The sequence below is a fragment of the Carassius carassius genome, chromosome 2, assembly GCF_963082965.1.
Source record: "Carassius carassius chromosome 2, fCarCar2.1, whole genome shotgun sequence".
Taxonomy (NCBI): domain Eukaryota; kingdom Metazoa; phylum Chordata; class Actinopteri; order Cypriniformes; family Cyprinidae; genus Carassius; species Carassius carassius.
This window is the reverse complement of record NC_081756.1, coordinates 11,134,067-11,154,649: the sequence shown is the minus strand read 5'-3', so window position 1 is coordinate 11,154,649 and position 20,583 is coordinate 11,134,067. Positions and strand designations below refer to the sequence as shown.

Below are 20,583 nucleotides of genomic sequence, written 5' to 3'. Positions count from 1 at the left end.
GATGATGGATGCTTTTCCTCCAGGGCTTACCCTTACTCAAAGGAGTGGAGAGATGTTTATCCTGTGCAAATTGCAGATGCAAATGTGGAACTGTGTAAACGCTTGAAGATATGTGTCTTTTAGGCATTTGTGTTTGAGCTTTTACACTACAAATTTGCTTATGCTTGTTAACTGGAACCGCCTCATGAAAAAATAGTTCTGGCAAAAATGAGAGAAGAAAATTTCACAATATTTTTACAGCTTTCAACCATCATTATTAGTGTATTTAAGGAGAGCGGTTATATATCGCTGTGGTTCATTTTATGGTTGGGAAGAGAATACATGGCCTTGGTATATGATATTTCCTGGTTTCCATTTTGCATCTGGTTTTGTTTTTTTGTCCTTCACTGTAATCATGTGGTTTCATTGAGATGTTACTGCTTCTGATTAGGTGAAGAGCGAACCGTGATTTTTTATTTATTTTGAAGAGCAAAATGTTTTTTTCTTTATTTTACATTTTCTGGGCTTAGGAATCGATGAAAATTGGCAACTAGTATTATGAACACATGATGTAGACACATTTTGTTTGGGCAAACCATCTTATCAGTCTTCCCTTCCTCCGTTGGGCACAAAGGAAGTCCCCTCCGAGGTCTTTGGTTTGTTGTCTGCCAGAGATAAGGGAAAAAAAATGTTTTGCCTCCTTGAAAATGACTCTAGAATCATATTTGCCTTGCTGGGCTACAGCTTAAGCTAAACTTCAAAAGATTTTTTTTTTCTTTTTTTTTTTAGCTGATATACAGTACAAGTGTGTTCATCGGTCAGTTTATAATGTCAGATCAAGTTGCTCACCCAACAGAAGGGATACTTCCTTAATCAGGAGCCGTCCACTGAGAATAAGCAGAATAACCAATATTGTAAATCTACAGCCTTCTTTATCACTCTTTCACACATACTGTACACACCCAACCCACATACACACATTCATGAGCTCACAGTCTATTCTCACTCAGAAACATACACACCAGCCCGGCCTATATAAAGCTGGCAGCTCTATTTTTTACTACCACAGAATCCCCAAAAGCAGCTGAGAGCTGGTTTGAAAACAAAATGAAGAAGAAAAAAGCATATAATATAATCACCCTTCCTTGGTAGCCTCAGTCTGGGAAAGGCCCACACATCATCATGACCAGTGCTAAAACAAATATCTAAATTTATCCCTAGACATTTCTTCAAATAATCATTTATTTCATCAATGGTATTGCTGATGAAAATTACAACAATTACATAAATGATATTGAAGGTGATGCGCTAAAGCCATTGATTTATGTTAATTCCATACACAAATTGGGTTTTTGAATCTAACAGTGCTCTAACAATGTTTTTAAAAGAAAAATGCAGAAAAAAATAGAAAATTAGTGTTAAAAATTAAAATTAAAATTTGTGTTGTTTTTTGTGTTCAGTTCATTATATTTAAATGAAAATAGTAGCTTTATGAGTTTACACCACATTAATTCTTAATTTCATAAGCGTTCACTTAATGTTCTTCTCATAAAAAAGGCAAGGAACAGTTCCATTACAGAGCTGATTGGTTGGAAGAGGCTGAGGAAATATCAGTTGTGATGACTTCAGTACAAGACATTCAGTTAGTCTGTAGCATATTGTCATATGTTGGGGGCCGACTGAACCTGTACCGACAAGACTTTTTGTGTCACCACACGATCTTGGGTGGAGATTTTCAGGTATTCACATATACACACACAAACACCCACACATGCAGTTGCAGTAATGAACCCAAAATCACAGACAACGAGAAGAAGCCTGACTATGAGTCTCCATCAGGAAAATGGGGCATCTCCAAGAGCGGTGAGTTTGTGCTGCAATCTGGTTCTTTTTCTCAAGTTTGAATTGCGTTTTCCTTTTTCCCCAATCCAGATGATCAGGCTTGGTTAGATCAGCTGCTTTACTCATTAGCTGTTTTTTTTTTCTTATTCCTGCACTCCCACACCGAATAGCTGCGGCAGGGAGCATCTGGCTCAGCTGGACTTGAGTCACAGAGTTTCACGCTCTGATGTTTCCACAGTTGTGTGTCCGGATGTCTGTCCTCACTTACTTTAGATTCAATTTACTTAATTCAAATGAGTTACAATAACACAGTTGTTGGATGTTTTGTCACAATTTTTATTTTTTTATTTTTTTTACATTTGCATTAATAATTTGTGTTGGCCATAACTGGATATTACAGAGTACAGAACAAAATTTGTCCATGTTGTAGATTAAAAAAAAAAAGAAAAAAAAAGAAAAAACTAATTATAACCTTTATTTAGCCAGGATTAAAAATCTATTCACAGGAGAGTCCTGGCCAAGAATAGGCAGCAATTACAATTACAATCACAAACACACAAAACAAAATAAAACCAAAACAACTAAAAACAGTTGCATCTCACTGAGTCTTCTTCAAGTGACCAAATAATAGATTTAAAATGTTTCATAGACACCAAAGTTTGAAATTTCAATTTTATTCGGAATGAATTCCAATCAAATAGAGCTGCATTCACAAAAGCCCTTTTTCCCAGTTCCGTTCTGGCAAATGGAACAGAAAGAGTATAACAATTTGGTACTTTTTGACATTTTAATTGTAAAAAAACATTAAATATATGTAATAATATTCATATTTTTCAATGTTTTGAGTGGTTTCATCATAGAAGCCAATGCAGAGCACATGGATAAAATCCTTAGATCTGTCAAAAATCTTATTTTTTTAAAAAAAAGGGCAAATCTTAAGTTTATTGAACATTGTAACTTTTTAAGTATATTCTTGCCTGTAGTTGTTGCTCATTTTGATTAATCTTTAGTCTGTATGTATTACAGTAACGTCAGTTTAAGCATGCTATGACAAGCCAAGATATTTTGTTTAGACCAACTGCTTGCCTTTTGAAATGGTGTTTTTAGCTGTAGCCTAGAGATATTGTGCTCTGGCTGTGAGTTTTGTCTTCCTTTATCAACAAATGTCACCAGAAGAAGCTAGCATGTGTTCGTTTGAATTCACAGAACATCCTGAATGAGAAGAAAGACCGTACTTGACAGCGTATAGGTAGTGTAAACTGTTTTGAGTGAAAGAAAATGAAACTGCTATATTTAAATCCTCATCGAAAACTCTCATACTGATATAAACCAGTTACATTTTTTTGGAGGTTAAAAGGGCAAGTCGTCATCTTACATTGTCCAGAAGTTGGAAATATAAACAGTCTCTGCAGCTTTAGCAACACATGTAGTGTAAGGTTGATTGTGTAACGTCAGTAGAGGTGTGAAGATTCACAAGAAGAAGGGCGTATGGCAGTTGTGCAAAGACATCATAAGAAAGTCTTTTATGATTACAAGGAATTTTTTGCAGCAGTATGTGTGGTATATGTTTTTACAAGGCATATGTATTACTCATACTTACAGGAATAATTAACCCCAAAATTAAAATTCTGTCAACATTTATTTACTGTCAATTCATTTCAAAATGTATTTCTTGTTAAACACAAAATAAAATATTTTGAAAGTCATTGGGGTCAAAAAAGGGTGAGTAATGATGACAGATTTTTTTTTTATATGCTGATACATGTGGATGTCTAGGACTCAGAATGTCATAGTACACTGTAAAATAAATAAATAAATAAATAAACCTGGGATTATTCAAGTATATATTACAAGAATATACTATTTCAGTAAATTTAATGGAACACTTACCATTTCTTTGTTATAATTTGTGAAATGTACTAGCAATTTCTGAGTGCAGATTGTTTCACAGTAAATGCTACTTTCCATTTACACAAAAATGTCCAGCACCCACACAGCAACAGACTAGCAACCATTAAGAATACATTAGCAGCAGAATAGCAACCATAATTTAACAACCAAAAACAAGTAACAAAATTGAATGAATCAATCTTTTGTTTTAAAGATGAAAAACTTAAATGTATTTTCCAATGTAATCCAATAATCTTATTTTTATAACCATGAAGAAAATTTTTTCAGAGTGTAATTTTAATAGACAGACAGATGCCAAGGTGAATATTTGAACCAAAGAAAGAAAATTAGCCTCATTATGGTTTGATGACTTGTGGTCAGATTTTCCTGTGCTATTCTAGCGAACAAGCTCAAACATGTTTTCTTCTAAACACCGTAATTACCTCATCATTTCCTCTTGGAGTCCATAAATACAGTTTCTTGGTTTTACTTCTCATAAGTTCCAAAGCATCTGATTGGTTCACAGAAACGTCACTCAACAACCAGATGTCTGTAAGCCACCGCTGAAACCTGACATGCTGTACACCTACTAGATTTGCTGCTGTGAAACCCCGTCTAATAACAAGTTTGCTCATGGGAGCATGTGATATATATATATATATATATATAGAGAGAGAGAGAGAGAGAGAGAGAGAGAGAGAGCGCCCCTGCCTGAGAAGCATGTTATTGGTGGCTTCACAGTCTGTGGTCTGAGATGAATTGTTACCATAGTGCTTCTGACCAAATACACCAGGGTGGTGGCACAAACGGAACGGTATTCAGGCTCCACCGTTTCATGGCTTCTCATTTTCTTTCCTTCTCTGTCTTTTCCTCTCTCTGTTTCTCATTACTAACTTCATCCCTCACTACAATTAGAAGCATAGAAGAGGCCACGTCTGGTCTTATAAAGAGTGAGGTTTATATCAGTGGGTATGGTAGAACTTTGTGAGAGAAAGTCTTTATCTATGGGTCTCAGTTTGAAATTGTTACAGTAAGGGTTCAGGCTCATGAATCTTATTAGTGAACTTCTAGTTTGAGTTGTTTGCCGTAAGCGGGCCTGCGGGACCATTTATGCTTTGAAGTGGCCTGGAGGCTTGTGGTCTTTCAGGGCCGTCCCTCTTGTGTCTAAACATTGTGTTAAGAGCATTCATGGACAGGGATGTGATGGAAAACATACTTACTTTGCAGATGATGCTTTAGCAGTGTTTTCATATGTTTATGTTTATAGAATGCTACAATATTTGTATATTGTTAGTTGTTCTAACTAATGAAAGCATCACTATTATTAATGCAGAATAAGGATAAGAATATACCTCAAACTATAGGTTTTAAACTTTGGTGCATAACTTGTCCTGCACTGTTTATAGAGATGAATGATTCCTCATTTGTTGAGGAGAGTTGTGCTATTACTTTTCTAAATGTGTGATTTCTGGCGAAGGCTGACAAATAGTAAACTGACATAAAAAAACAATTTATCTGGAGAATGGGGATATCACTTAAAATATCACTTAGAAGAGTATAATCAGAATTTCATTTAGACTTGGGAGGGACTCATAGCAACTTTATAGCCATATATAAATCTAGGAATCTATATATATATATATATATATATATATATATATATATATATTTTTTTTTTTTTTACAAATGTTGTGGAAAAGAAATGCTTGGAAACACACACACATACACACACAAAAACTTTTCTTTCTTAGATCATCACTAAAGCATCCGTGCTTAGCACTTCATGAATCACTGCTCAAACCCATTTGTAATATAACAGAAAGATGTCCTTCACATGAACCACAATGATTCAAGTCATATGTGTCCGCATTTGGCTCTTCTCCATTTTCAGAATCCTTGTCTTTTATTAGCATATAAATAGCTCTCCGTTAGTCATGTTGATGGTGCTACAAGAGCTTAGATTTGATAATGGTGATGTACTTCGACTGGAATGTGCCATTTCCAAATGCTGATGAACTGCTATATTAACTCATTACCATTAGAGACAGAGGTTCCTATTAATACCTTTGTGATTTTTAACATAGTTAAATGACAACATATTCACAATGAAATCCATTTATTTATTTATTTTTTCGTTTTCTTTTTTTTAAATAAAAAATAAATTATTTTGGATCATCCCTCAAAAACTGAGTTTAAAATTCTGAACATATAGTGGTGGAAGTCATGCAGTGAGGCATTTCTCCAGAATAAATGTTGATATTCACAAGATATAGATATACTTAAAGGGTTAGTTCACCCCAAAATGAAAATTGGCCAATAAATTAATCACCCTCAAGTCATCCTAGGTGTATATGACGTTCTTCTTTCAGACGAATCCAGTCAGAGTTATATAAAAATTGACTTTGATCCTTCAAACTGTTTAAAGCCACTCAGTGGGGTATTGCAGTGCATCAGTCAAAAGAAGTTAAATAAAAACCACCCATTCTTAACAATAAGTATCTCACATGTCTCCGGGGGGTGAACAAAGGCCCCCTGTAGCGAATCAATGTGCTTTTGTTAGAAAAATATCCATATTCAAAATGTAATAATCACTTTAATGTAGCTTGCACCAATAGTTGTACACGAAAGCAGCTCCCAGCAGACAAAATATGAGGTAGGCGTCGCACATGCACCGGTGAGTTTTGTGAAAACCAACGTTTGTTATCAGGATTCAAAATTTTTTTTGTCACATACACAATTATATAGAGAATATATAACCAGCAGTGAAATGTGAGTCAGGTCCGCTCCATGGACAGTGCAATTATTAAAGAATACAACACAGAGGAAAATATACGTAAATATAGATGTATAGATATGAAAGAATGAAATAAAAGTAAACAATAAAAATATAAGAGTAAAATATGAAATAAAATGTGCATGAAAGTATACTGTCGACTTAAATATTAAGATACACAGGAATGTACAAGAGACGAATATGCAAACAGGTTGTACATGGTTGTCATGTAGCAGCAATACAAACAGAGATGGGAAAAAAGGAGGAAGGGAAGCAAAGTTTCCTTTCTTTACCAAAGGAAAACCAGTCTCCTCTTGGCTTATATCGAAATCCTCCGACATTCTTCTTTATAAATCCTTGTTTTGTACTTCTAATTAGTGACTGTTGTTTTGTTTTGATCTCATACATCATCCGCCCAGAACTGCTTCAATGTACAACAGTAAGCGCAAGCTAGATTAAATTGATTATTATGTTTTAAATATGGATATTTTTCTTACAAAAACGCATCGATTCACTACAGGAGGACTTTGCTCAACCCCAGACAGAGCCCAGAGTCTGTGAGACAGACTTTTTAAGGATGGGTGCTTTTTATTTCACTTCTTTTGGACTGATGCACTGCAACACATGCCGAGTGCCACTAAACACCTTGAAATATCAAAGATAATTTTTAATATAACTCCGACTGCATTCCTCTGAAAGAAGAAAGTCATATACACCTAGGAAGACTTTAGGGTGAGTGATTTATGTGCTAATTTTCATTTTTGGGTGAATTAACCCTTTAAACATTATACATGTCAAAAGTGTGATTACAACTGCTTCCTAACCTTGTTACTTATATCAACTATTATTTACAGTTATTACTATATAATTTATGCATATGTATAATCACATCTGGCAAGTTTCTTAAAGTATTTACTGTACAGCTAAAATGACACAAATTTTGTCATTTTAATCGCACATTTCTGATATTAAATGCTGTGTAATGTCTAGCCCTTTAGACTTCTATTCTATTCCTTTAATGCATTAAGGGCATCTGTGTCTAGAAGGAAAGATTTTTTGGACGGCTATAAGTTTGGCATTCATTCAGTGGTGAATACAATGAAAAGTGCCTACGGCTGAAATTAAAACCCTCTACACAACAAATACATCTGGTTCTTCTACTGAAGAAACAAAGTCACCTACAGTACATCTTGGATGCCCTGGGGGTAAGCAGATAAACATTAATTAAACAAATTTTCATTTTTGGGTGAACTATCCCTTTAAATGGCACCTGACAGACAGAATAGTGCAAGTTCATGCATGATATCACTCAGTAAACATTGTTCAGAGGTTCTGTGAGTAATGAATCTGATTCTATCATTTTATTATGTGCCAACAAATAACTTCTATATCCCCTTTCACATCTGTAAAAAAATAATAATTTGTATTCACCTCACAAAAGTATGTCTCTTTTGTGTGTCCGTCTGCTGTCCCAATAACCACCCTCATTCCGTTACACTTCCTCCCACTGAACAAACACTATGTGTGTTTGTCCATGTGCTCTGCTCCCAGCCTACACACACACACAAAGAGATCTACAAACCTATGCTGGTCTCTGCGATGCTGATGTAAACGAATAGGCTAACAGATAAGTTATTAAATGGTTTTACTGTAGGTCAACTTCCTCACCTGAGACTTGCATATTGGTTTGCATTCTTCCTCTCATTCAGATTTGCCTCCATGCTCAGAGATGCAGGAGCATTTTTATGATCTCAAAAGCTTGACTAAAGCTCTTAAATTTGTGTTCTTTGCAAGTATCTGGGTCAGGTCATTTGATGTTTGTGTGTGTGTGTTTTTGGGGGTGGTAACAGGAGCAAAGGTGTAAACAGCTGTGTGTAGCAAACCAACGTACATCAGCGACCATGTAAAAACCCTCCCCTCTCAACAAACACATATTTAACAAAGTTAAGATGAGAGAGGCTGCTGAGATATCTGCAGGCACTTTCTCCTGCTCAGTAACTTTACCTCTTTACCTTATTATCCTCCTCTACCCCATCGAAGTCAGGATGGATATTGCTCATTCATGTCTTTTTTTCTTCTCTTTCAGTCGGCCACATCAGATGGTGGTGAGTACTCTGATCAAACCCTTTCTATCAAGCAAAATCAATTTATTCAGAAAGTTGTTTGAAGAATTCTGCTTACAGTTATCTTTAAATAGAGATTGCTATTATAAAAAATAATTTAGACTTTATTGTTGTGAGTCATTGTTTTACCATCGTGTTTTATTTGTCTATGAAGTGATACAAGAAAAATGGTACAAGAGAAGTAGAAGATCATAATTTAAGCAGTGCAATTTGTATGAACACTGAGAATAAAGCAAAACTCACTTTCTTCAATTGAATATATATTGACTAGTTACAGATTGGAATGTGTAACTTGTTTAAATTATTGTTCAAAAATTTGGGGTCAGTTAAAAAAAAGAGAGAAAAGTTTCTATTTAACTAAAAATAACAGTTTCCACAAAAGAAGTTAAGCAGTGCAACTGTTTTCAACAATGAAAATAATGTTTGTTGAGTACCAGATTAGCATATTAGAATGATTGCTGAAGGATCATGTGACTCTGAAGACTAAAATAATGACTGCTGAAAATGTTCAACTTTGTCATCACAGGAAAAAAAAATACAATTTAAAATATATGAAAAAAATAATTTTCAAATAACTTGATAATAACTCACAATAGTAATGGTTTACTGTACTTTATTTTTCTTTAGAGACATTACAACAAATTGCGCACAGAAAGTTACACTTAAAGATTTTGGTTGAGGTCAAAGTGCTGAGAGAAAGTTTTTGGGCATGTCGAAAGCAAAAAGTTTCAGTAAAACTGTCAGCAGGCCAATGAGAAAGTTTCCTTTTATTTGCAGGTTATGACAGGGATATTTAGAGAGAAAGCTTTGAGGTTTGTCTGGACTTGTCTAGCGAAGAGCAAGAAAAACTAATATTATGCATGATAGAAACTGTTACTAAGATACAAAGCAGAACAAGTTATATATAATGTAGCTTTACTTGCTTACAAATCACACATTTTTTTTGTATTCAAATCAGCAACGCTTTAAACTTTATGTAATTTTTCTGATGTTAAAATTCTTCTATCCCTAAACCATAACCCTTAAGGCATTTGCACATTAATTTGACCAAATTGTGTAAACACTGTGGCTCTGTGGCCTTTTCAACATTACTTAGTTTGAGCAACCTGACCAGCCCAACACAGCAACACTTACTCAACCAATCAAATGAGTTTTCAGTGAAACCGTTTGACTGACCAATTTCAAACTGAAGCAAACCTGTTTGAAAACAGTCATTATTTTTTTCTATTTATTTGTTAACACTAGTGGCTGAAATTATGCACATTGATGATTTTTGTAGTTGTCTGCATACTGTTGTCTTAACATGAAAAATAATTTCCATTCATGCCACAGTATTAAAGATATTTAATCTCATCTCTCATTTTTTTAGTGATCCAGACCAGGAAAGTTCCTAAATCATCTCAACTGTGATATTTACTCTTTGCCTTATCCAGAGTGCAGAGGTCTTGAGCGTCATGACTGCGGCAGTGTGAGCAGTTTGGAAAGTAATGGAAATCTGCCCAGTGTCACCAACCATTGTCACTTCTCAGAGCGCCGTGTTGCATCATGGGCCGTCAGCTTTGAGCGTTTGCTCCAGGATCCTGTGGGTGTTCGCTATTTTTCTGTAAGTACTGGAGTGTGTCTTAGACATGTGCTTAATGTTATCTAAATCCAATTCTTATGGCCTGTGAGCTTTTGACAGGCTTGCCTTTGTGTATATCAGATTGATGGTTTGTGTTCATTCGTTTGTTGACACCATATCATAAAGTAGAAGTGTATTAATGTCACAGGATAGTAGTTTAGAACCAAATGTACTTTTCTATTTTCCTGCAGGAGTTTCTAAAAAAAGAGTTTAGTGAGGAAAACATCTTATTCTGGCAGGCCTGTGAATGCTTTAGCCAAGTTCCAGAACATGACAAAAAGCAGGTAATCATCTGCAACACATAATTCCCTCAGTCATGTATAATCAGTCGTCTTGCTCCTTAGGACTCCCCAATGACCCTTAAAGTGATATTTTACCCCAAAAAATGAAAGTTCTGTAATCATCTACTTATCCTCATGTTGTTTGAAATCTTAATGACTTAACGACTTCCTTAACTTACTTTTAGCCAAGTTCCTGAACATGACAAAAAGCAGGTAATCATCTGCAACACATAATTCCCTCTGTCATGCATATTCAGTAAACTTGCTCCTTAGGACTCCTCAATGACCCTTAAAGTGATATTTTACCCAAAAATGAAAGTTCTGTAATCATTTACTTATCCTCATGTTGTTTGAAATCTTAATGACTTACTTTCATTCCATGGAAAACTAAAAAAAAATTATGAGAAGCTGAATGTCCAGGCTTTGTGTGAGGAACAAACCAACATTTAAAGATGAAGTGCATCAAGTTATTTCAGTATCTTTTTTATACTGTTATAGAAATCATTCATATTTTAAATGAGCTAATTTTGTATTTTAAGTAGTCATTTTAATTTTTATAATTTATATATTTTTATATTTGAACAAACATTACATTTTTTATTTTAGTTAGTTTCCAAGACATTTATATATTAAAAAAAAAAGTTTAAGTATGTATTTGATTATTTGTTTATTAAGTTTTTCAACTAATATTTATATGTGACCCTGGACCACAAAACCAGTCTTAAGTGTATATTTTTCGAAATTGAGATTTATACACCTTCTGAAAGCTGAAAAATAAAATAAATAAGGTTTTCATTAATGTTTGTTAGGATCGTACAATATTTTGCCGAGATGCAACTATTTGAAAATCTGGAATCTGTTGGTGCAAAAAAATCAAAATACTGAGAAAATCACCTTTACATTTGTCCAAATTAATTCTTTGCGATGCATATTACTAATCAGAAATTAAGTTTTGATATATTTACTGGTAGGAAATTTACAAAATAACTTCATGGAACATGATCTTTCTTTACTTAATATCCTAATGATTTTTGGAATAACAGAAAAATCTATAATTTTGATTATAGACATTTATTTTTTTAGGCTATAGCTAAAAATATACCCCAGCGACTTAAGACTGGTTTTGTGGTCCAGGGTCACATATAAATATTTTTCAGCTTTAATTAATGGAAAATTATTTTTAGTAGTTTTAGATAACAGCATTAGTGTATGTATGCGTTTCAGTTGATATTAGGGTGATTAAAAAATGAAAGAATTAAATTTGTTTGGCTAAATTATCCTTTAAGAGCATACAGGTCAATAGGTTTTTGATCTTATTTGAATCATTTTACAGCTCTTTCAGAAGGCCAAAGAGATCTACAATTGTTTCCTTTCAAGTAATGCTACCATGCCAGTGAACATCGATAGTCAAGCTCAACTTGCTGATGATGTCCTGACAGCTCCACAGCCGAACATGTTCAAACAGCCACAGCTACAGGTTGATGTACACACATGATTAAACTGCAACATTCACACAGCAGTTGTCATTGTTTGACTGAGCAAACCTAACCTTCAGTAAACCTTGACTCATCCCTGCAGATCTTTAACCTGATGAAGATGGACAGTTACGCTCGGTTCCTGAAGTCCACTCTCTATCAGGAGTGTATGCTGGCTGAGGTAGAGGGTCGACCTCTCCCTGACCCCTGCCCGATCCCATGTAGCCCCGCCCCGACCAAGCACAGCTCCCCCTCTGACCGTTCCACATTCTCCACGCCTAAAAAGGTACTAATCCCACTACAGCAGCAATATCTCAAGAAAGCTTTGTGGTAGTTAAATTATGAGTAATGGGCAAATGTTTTTTGTTAACATTTTTTTTTTGTATTAGTTGTCTTGTCTATGATTTCCTGTGTTAATATAGACCTCAATGGCATCAACTACCTTCCATTTTAATGTGTTTATCCTTTAATATGAAAAATAGGGATTGCTACATCACTTGAAAAATATATAAAAATAATATTAAATAATCAAACCATTAAAATATTTATTATTAATATAAAAATGTAATTACATATTACATCAATTTTATTGAATTTACAGCAAACATAGTTACATTTTGATATATAACATTACTATATACATTAATAATTAATAATTAATATATAGTATAACAGTGTGGCCATACTACCAACTGCTTACTTCCATGCTATCTGTACAGAATACATTTAATGTATACTAACATCTCCTATAGCTTTAGTCCCATTCACTCCTATGATATTCTGATTGTGTCATTTTGTATTACAGGAAAACTGGAGGCCCAAAACAGGCAGGTCAAGTGATGACCTCAGAGAGAAACTCTCAGATAAGAAAAATGGCTTCTTTTCCTGGTACAGATATCCAAGTATTGGGAAAGGACAAAAGAAAAGAGACGCCCCAGATTTACCTTACAGTGAGTCTCAAAACAGTAGTATCTCATAAGTAATTATTTAATTTCTTGTATTTATATCATCTTATACTACTGTAGACCCTGTATGCTGTTGATGAAGCAATGAGTACTGATTATTATTATTATTATTAAGGCATTTAAACACTTTAAAGAGTGTTTCTCAATTGTGTTGATTTACCTTAGTCCCAGACGTTCCAACTTTAAATTGAAAATCCATCAAAAATATGTGAAACTTAATTTCAATATTTTTTGCAGTATTTCTTGTGTAAATGAGCTGTGGTGTCATTTTCATGGCAACCAACATTTTTTCCCCCCCGAAAGTTTCCAAAAGTAGTTGAAGTGTCCATTGTTGAAGGAATACCCTTTTGTTTGCCATCAAGAGCAGAGAAAAACTTCCATAACTGAATTTAATGTAATTGAATAAAAGTTAACATTCTTAGGATTAGTGTATTTTGGTAGTTATTTTTTTGTATGTTGTAAACACATTTTCTGATATAAAACCAACTGAATGTAAATTCTAATATGTGACGTCTGCCATGTTGTGATTGGTCTTCCATATGTGTGGACAGACTGTAATGGGTGGAGAGAGTCTCAGGCTTCACTGTCTTCTTGTGCGAGTCAAGAGCTCAACACGTTGTCTTCCCGAGGAAAGAATGAGGTAAGAAGATTGGGAGTTACATTAGGGATTTTAGGAGTGCACCATTTACAACACTAGAGTGTTACATCAATACCTATCCATTAGATATGCAAAGATAAACCTTTTTTTTACCAAATCAAAGCAAAAATTGTGATCATACACTGCAGTGATTTTACCACAGGTTTAGGGGTTGTTTAACTCAGTGCTTTGTTAGAATATACAAATTTTTCAATTCAACATACATTTTTATATTTTCTTTGGTTGTTTTATAATGTTCTGTATGTGTAAAGCAGTGTGAGCTTAGAAGTTTTGGTCTGTTTAGGAAAAGGACAAAGAGCGATGTTGCAGGACGTGTACAGTAATGCTACCCGATGGCTCTGGCTGCTCCATTCCTCTACAACAGGGCGCCTCCATCAGACAGGTGCTACTGGAGCTCTGTCAAAAACAGCACATCAACCTGGCTGCTGTCGACCTCTTCCTCACCGGAGGAGAGAAGGTAGAGAGTCCCTTCACAGCTTTTATAACATCTTTAGTTCTTCTGTGAATGCTAAGCTTGAGCTTTATCACTGATTTATCTTTTTCTCGTTGATCCCTGCCTAGCCTTTGGTGTTGGACCAGGATAGTATCACTCTCAGCTGCCGAGAACTTCGTCTTGAAAAACGCACTTTGTTCAGGTACATATTGTTATCATACGTATCTCTTTCACTGGTGCTCGGTTGAAAGTTCGCGATAATCCCTGAGTATTTAATGACCAAATATTTGCACTCAAATGGAGTTATCATTAGGAAATGCTCTTCAATACCAACATGATCTGTTCTCTCCAAGAGTACCATATCTCATAGAAAGACCATCAAACAAATGTGTGCTGCTGTGGTAGGTGCTAGACTATAAATAAATCCACCCTGTTTGCTATTTTCAGACTGGACCTGGTTCCTATTAACAGATCGGTTGGGTTGAAAGCAAAGCCCACAAAACCTGTGACTGAGGTTCTGCGTCCTGTGGTTGCCAAGTATGGACTCCACCTTGGTGACTTGGTTGCCAGAATAGTAAGTGATTGACTGTGAGCAGTTACACATATGGCTGGCATATGCTGTATATTTTTGCATTGTTTGCAGTGCACATTCTCAACACAGATCTGGGGCCACATTCACCAGAAATTTCTTAAGATAAATTCCAAGAAGTCTGTAAGAATGTTTTTTTTTTCTTAAGGAGAAAATTGAAGTCATTATCTGATTGAATAAATGACATTTCTTGCTGAAAAATCACTGATAAACGAAATTAAAAAATGTTAAGCATTGTCTTTTTGCGCTGCCTGGAGATTACTGTAATAATCATAATAAGCACGCACACTATTTTCATTGCGACCAGCTTGATGGGCGCTTAGCTTGGTGTTTTTAATGCACCGTGTTTTTGAACAGTCACTTTCAAAGAGCCTTTCTTAAATTGAAGCGATCTGTTTCATTCAATTGTGCGCCTACTTTTTGCGCTCTCCATAGAGTGAACGAGTACTGTGTGTGTGTTACAGTAAAAAACAGTAAGCTGCTACAGTAATAGCCACATGTATGGCCACGGGCCACGTTCATATGTGCTGAATAAGATTATTGTATTTAAAGGCAGAATTAAAAAAAAGCCCTGTCAGACTTGTTTTAGTAGAGTTGTTAATACATTTCAAATTCAGATAAGAGTTGCATCACACATAATCATGACCCATCGTTTACATTATCCATAATTGGTGTGTCACTTCAAAAAACTCGTGCACATCGACATTAATAGTCCTACTATGTATTTGATTTGTATTTGAAATGTACATGCAGCTAGTTCAGTCTCATTGGGTGTGTAGTTATGTGGTAAAGCAGGAACACTGCAGTTTTTGCTCTCTTAAACGTCAAACAGTAGTCATCTGAGCCAGCTTTTAGAAGTTAATGGAAGACAGCACTAAGCTGTAATGGCTTGAAACAAAGCCACCTCCCAGCTCCACAAAGCATGGACAAATGATTCAGTGCGATTCAATTTGATTCATTTCAGACCTTAATGCAAACCTGTTTTTTCAGGTCAATATACGGTAATTTCCTCTGTCAGGGAAGGATTTATCAGTAAATTTATACTGGGGCACATCTGTCAAAAGGGTCTAATCCCTAAATATGGGTACCGTTTCAAAACAGTATGTATTTTAGTGTTCATTGCAGTACCTGGTCCCATAGACTGTCACACTGTGAGTGCATTATTATACACACACAGTTTCGTATGTTTAGGCAAACTGAGAGATGTATAGAAATTATTTTCTGTGTTAATCAACAGCATGCCTGTCTTTAAACCTTTAATTGTATTGAAACTGAAACAGTAGGCTGTATGAGCCAAAGAAAGAATATTCAAAACTAGTTTGTTAAGTCACATTTCTTGAGAAAAGAAACTAATGGAAAATGTTGTACATTTTTAGAGTGGAGAGACAGAAGTTCTCGATCTTGGCATGCCCATATCAAACCTTGATGGCCTACGAGTTGTTCTGGAGAGGGCTGATCCAGCCAAAGGTTGGACACACACACACACACACACACACACACACGTTGGGTTTTGATGTTTTATGGGAACTTTTCATAGAAATAATTATTTTTATACTGTACAAACCCTATATTCTATCCCCTAACCCTAAACCTATTCCTCACAGAAAACCTTCTGCATTTTTTACATTAAAAAAAAAAAAACTATTTTTTTGCTATTTTTTTATATATACAGCTTGTTATACTGTAACTACCTAATCCTAACATAAAACATTCTACGTTTTTTAGAAATGTTTTCTTAAAATACACACATTCATGCATGCACAGCCTTGTGCACTAAGTTCTCCACTTCTCTCTGATAAAATCAAGTAATTATGTTCAAGGTCATTTCAACATTCCTTTGGGTAACTGCTTTGTTGTACTCCTTTACCAGACAACTCCAAAACACCAGCTGGCAAGAAAAGTCTGCCAAGAGAGGTGAGAATGACTTCAGTAAACACAGTGTGTGAGATGTCATGCCTGTTTCGATCCTTTAAATATCCAATATGATCTAACTACATTCATCAATCAGAAACTAAATGCATCTTGAGCTAAATAACATTCACTGTGTTACAAACTCGAAACATGCACGGATGCAGTGAGCTTGAACTTGTGGGTACACATGCATGACTTGTGTTACGTTTTAAAAAATATCAGTATGCATTAGAAATGGATTTGTCAACCGTTCAGACATAATCCTTCATGAACATGTCAATCTATAAGACATTCAGCACAATATTCATTCACCCTAAATATGTCTTTACTGCATTGCTAGAGAGACGAAAGCTCGGCAGGAAATCTGTGGAAAGGAGATGGTGAAGACGAGCATCCCCAGACAGCTGCGTCAGAGAGGAGAAAAGGGAAAAAGAATCATATAGATGAAGCAGAGGGTATATATTTACTACTTTTTTCTGACAGTGCGTTCATGTCCATAGGTTTTGTCAAAAAGAATTTGGGGACTGAAACCACACTTGTGTTAAAAGCTAGTAGATTTGCCTCAATTTTTATCTTTTAAATGGTTTGATATTTTCCAGTGTTATTTTAGTGTTATTTATAAAGTATTATAGTATTTATTAATATTTTAAATTAGATTTTTTTTAAAATTATTGTTTAAATATTGTTTTTAAATATTTTACACTTTTAATTTGTAATTTTTGTACTTAAACTTTAGTTAGTTTTCAAAGCAACCTTTTAAACTTTCATATATAAAATTTTCATAGAGATTTATTTATTTTTTATGTTTTAATAAAAAATGTTTTAAAGAAAATAGGTTTAGGTTTAGTAAACAATAATTGTTTACATTTTAGATACTGTTTATTGATAGTTTAAATCACTCTTCTTTTGTAGAATTTTTCAATTTGTTGAGTCGAGCTCAGAGCAGTCGTGTTGATGACCAGAGAGGCTTGCTGAGAAAAGAAGACCTTGTGCTTCCAGACTTTCTCCGTGTGGACCCAGATCCTGAATCCCAACCTCCTGCCTGCTCAACCCCCACCTCCCATAAACCCGGCCACACCACCATCACAACCCCCCGACCTCCTAAACCCAGCTCCTCCAACGGACACCCCCGTGCAGCCACGCCCCCTTTCACCGCCCCACTCTCCCCCATCCTACACTCCTCGGGTCCACAGGGTCCGGAAGAGGAAGGGCTGGGTGATTTGACTCTTGTGGGGGAGGGTGACATCAGCAGCCCTAACTCCACTCTGCTTACACCTTCGTCAAGCTCTCCCCCTAATGAGGGCAGTCGACCTGAGACCAACTTCACTCGTCCACCATGCATACACAGGCATCCCAGCCCAGGTATTTCTCCCACCTGACTAGCCGTGAGTGTGGCTGTGTGTGTGTGCGTGTGGTGGGTGGCATGTTTCATGTTAGATTAGTTTAATATTAAACACACACCCCGATTTCACCTGACACCTTACACACTTGACAGTGTTGATCTGACTAATGTCAACTTCATATTTATTAACTTTTTTGGTAGTGTTACGAAATAATGAGTCAAGAAAGAAATGTTTAAAATCCCAGATTTATCAGTTCATTGATCACACAGTAAAGAGAGGGTCTGATCAAGTGCATTGCATTGTGGGATATACTATTCTGCATTTTGTATTCTGATTGACACAAAGTGTCAAATCTAGTAGCATCTGGGGATTCTGTGTTTGTAGAAAATGTGCAAACTATACACAGAATACATGTTATTTACTACAGAAATAGTATGAGCAGTACATTAGTATGCTTTTCGGATCATAGCCAGTTCCTCTGTAACTGTGGACTATGTAATGTGTATATTATGTGTTGAACGTGGCATTAATTTGTCTTGTTTTGACACATCTTTATGAAAATAGGACACCCTGTAGATCATGTTGTCATTTAATTGTTCACAAAGACTGTGCTGTTTAAAGTGTTTCTGAGAATTGTAAATAATAATTTGAAAAACTGTCTCATATCATTTTATTGTTTATTCCTTTTGACTTTTCTTTTCCATAGCTGTGCAAATGTGTCTCTACTACCCATCTAATCATGATCCAACAATGCTGAATGTGAGACTTTAATCAGAGCTTTTCTGGCAGGAATACTCTTACAGTATTTCACAATGCTTTCAAACAGTCGCATGGTTGATTTGCTTGCCATCCTGTTTCCTTTGTAGTGATCATGTTGATTCTGTGTCAATCTATGATTAGATCTAATAAATGCTGGCAAAATCAGACTTGCCTGTGATCTTGTGTATCATCCCTATATCTATGTTATCATGTTTCTCTATGCTCCTTTCTTTACTTTTCTGCATCTTCATTTTCCATTCATACTTGCCTTGATTGCATTTGACAAATATACTGAAACCTTGTTGATCCAGATGTCTGCAGACCTGAAACCACTCACAAACCTCAAAGCATTATTGACAATGTTTATCCTATAATAATAATGTCTGATATTATGTACAGCATGTGTTTGCAAAGAAATTCTTTCAAATCTACTGAAACTGCTTAAATAAGATGACTGCATGAAATTCACCAGTAACCCGTGAGAGCATGAATATGAAGAAAGCTCTTCCATCTCCAGTGTTTGTCTGTTTACAATGATCATGCACTAGAAACCTTCTACTCACACCTAAATCTGACTCACTTTAAATGTGTTGTACTAATTTTTACACTAAACCGGTTGGCTACAATATAGGGATTAGATTTATAATAACAATAACAATACTTTTAACTTTTTGGTTTTCTACAAATTTGCAAATACACCAACAGTCTATAAAGATTTATTTATTTATTTGCTAATGAGGACATATTGCCACCTTGTGGTTGGATGGTCAGTGTCAAAGTAATATTGCTCACTGTTGAGTTTTTGTCCACTAATTAATTCATAGTGATTCATAATAATATCCTAGAACATTATGTCACGTATAAATAATCAAAACTCCATTATCAGTGTCAATCACCTAAAATATATATCCAGTATTTTAGAGCATTTCCGTGTAATTTGCAGAGAGTTTATAATTAAGCCTAAACCCAACTTTCATTTACCAATCAACCAAATCTGATTCCGGTTCCCAATTCCTACATTCACTTTATATTCAATTATATGTGCTGTACTGACTTGTTTGCAAACCTTTCTCCAGATACAGAAGAAGGAAACACACGCACTTCAGCTGTCAACAACCATCCCTCTTCAGCAGCCCAAGTGCTGGACAAGGGGGTCATTCTGGAGGATAGCTTTGAGGGTTACGCAGCAGAGCTTCGCCAGTGCCAGAACAAAATGAGAAATGGCATTTACCCCTCCATAGAAGCGTCCCGTCCCCTTAGTGGGGTGCTGGAAGTCAATGAGAGTGACACAGTGCAATACAAAGCAACGTTTGTCTGAAGGAAGCTGCTTGTTGGACATTTTCAAAGACTGATATGAAGCTAAAAGGTGTATGTGGAAAATATTGTGTATGTTAATAATGTAATCTATAACTGAAAAGCTTATACCATATTTTTTCGTAACTTAAGACCATTCTTTATTTAATGATAATAGTAAAAACCTCTGTGTTCAGTGTTAGATTGGGATCATTGTGCACATCAGAATATCAATGTAAATAGTTGGGAATTGTAGTGGAAGGTAAATGCAATTGGTTTCAGTAGATATAGTGGAACTTAGTCCACCAATTCAGATGAATTTATTTAATTGGAAAGTTTGTTTTTGGAAATGCAAACACATCTAGTCTTATGTTAAACAGATTTGGTTATGATTAATTATTAAAAATGCATTTAAAAAATTGATTTTTGAGTCCTCTATTTGTGACTAATTTGTGGGCTCACTGTGTTTATGTTGTAACTATTGTTAACTTTTTTGCAATTAGTGAGATCATTTCATACTTCAAAGAAGAAATTTTATAAGAAAGAGCAAGAGCATGGCAAATTACACATACATATTATGTATCTGAATACGTCAAAATATTTGCTAAAAAAATTTAAATAAAAGAACAACTGAAAATTGGAAGAAAA

General features: G+C 35.2%; 1 pseudogene; it reads left to right on the top strand.

Moving 5' to 3' along the window:
* The window catches only part of LOC132102359 (regulator of G-protein signaling 12-like), a 31,593-nt pseudogene extending 11,489 nt beyond the window's left edge, over nucleotides 1-20,104 (top strand).
* The last annotated feature ends 479 nt before the right edge of the window (nucleotides 20,105-20,583 follow it).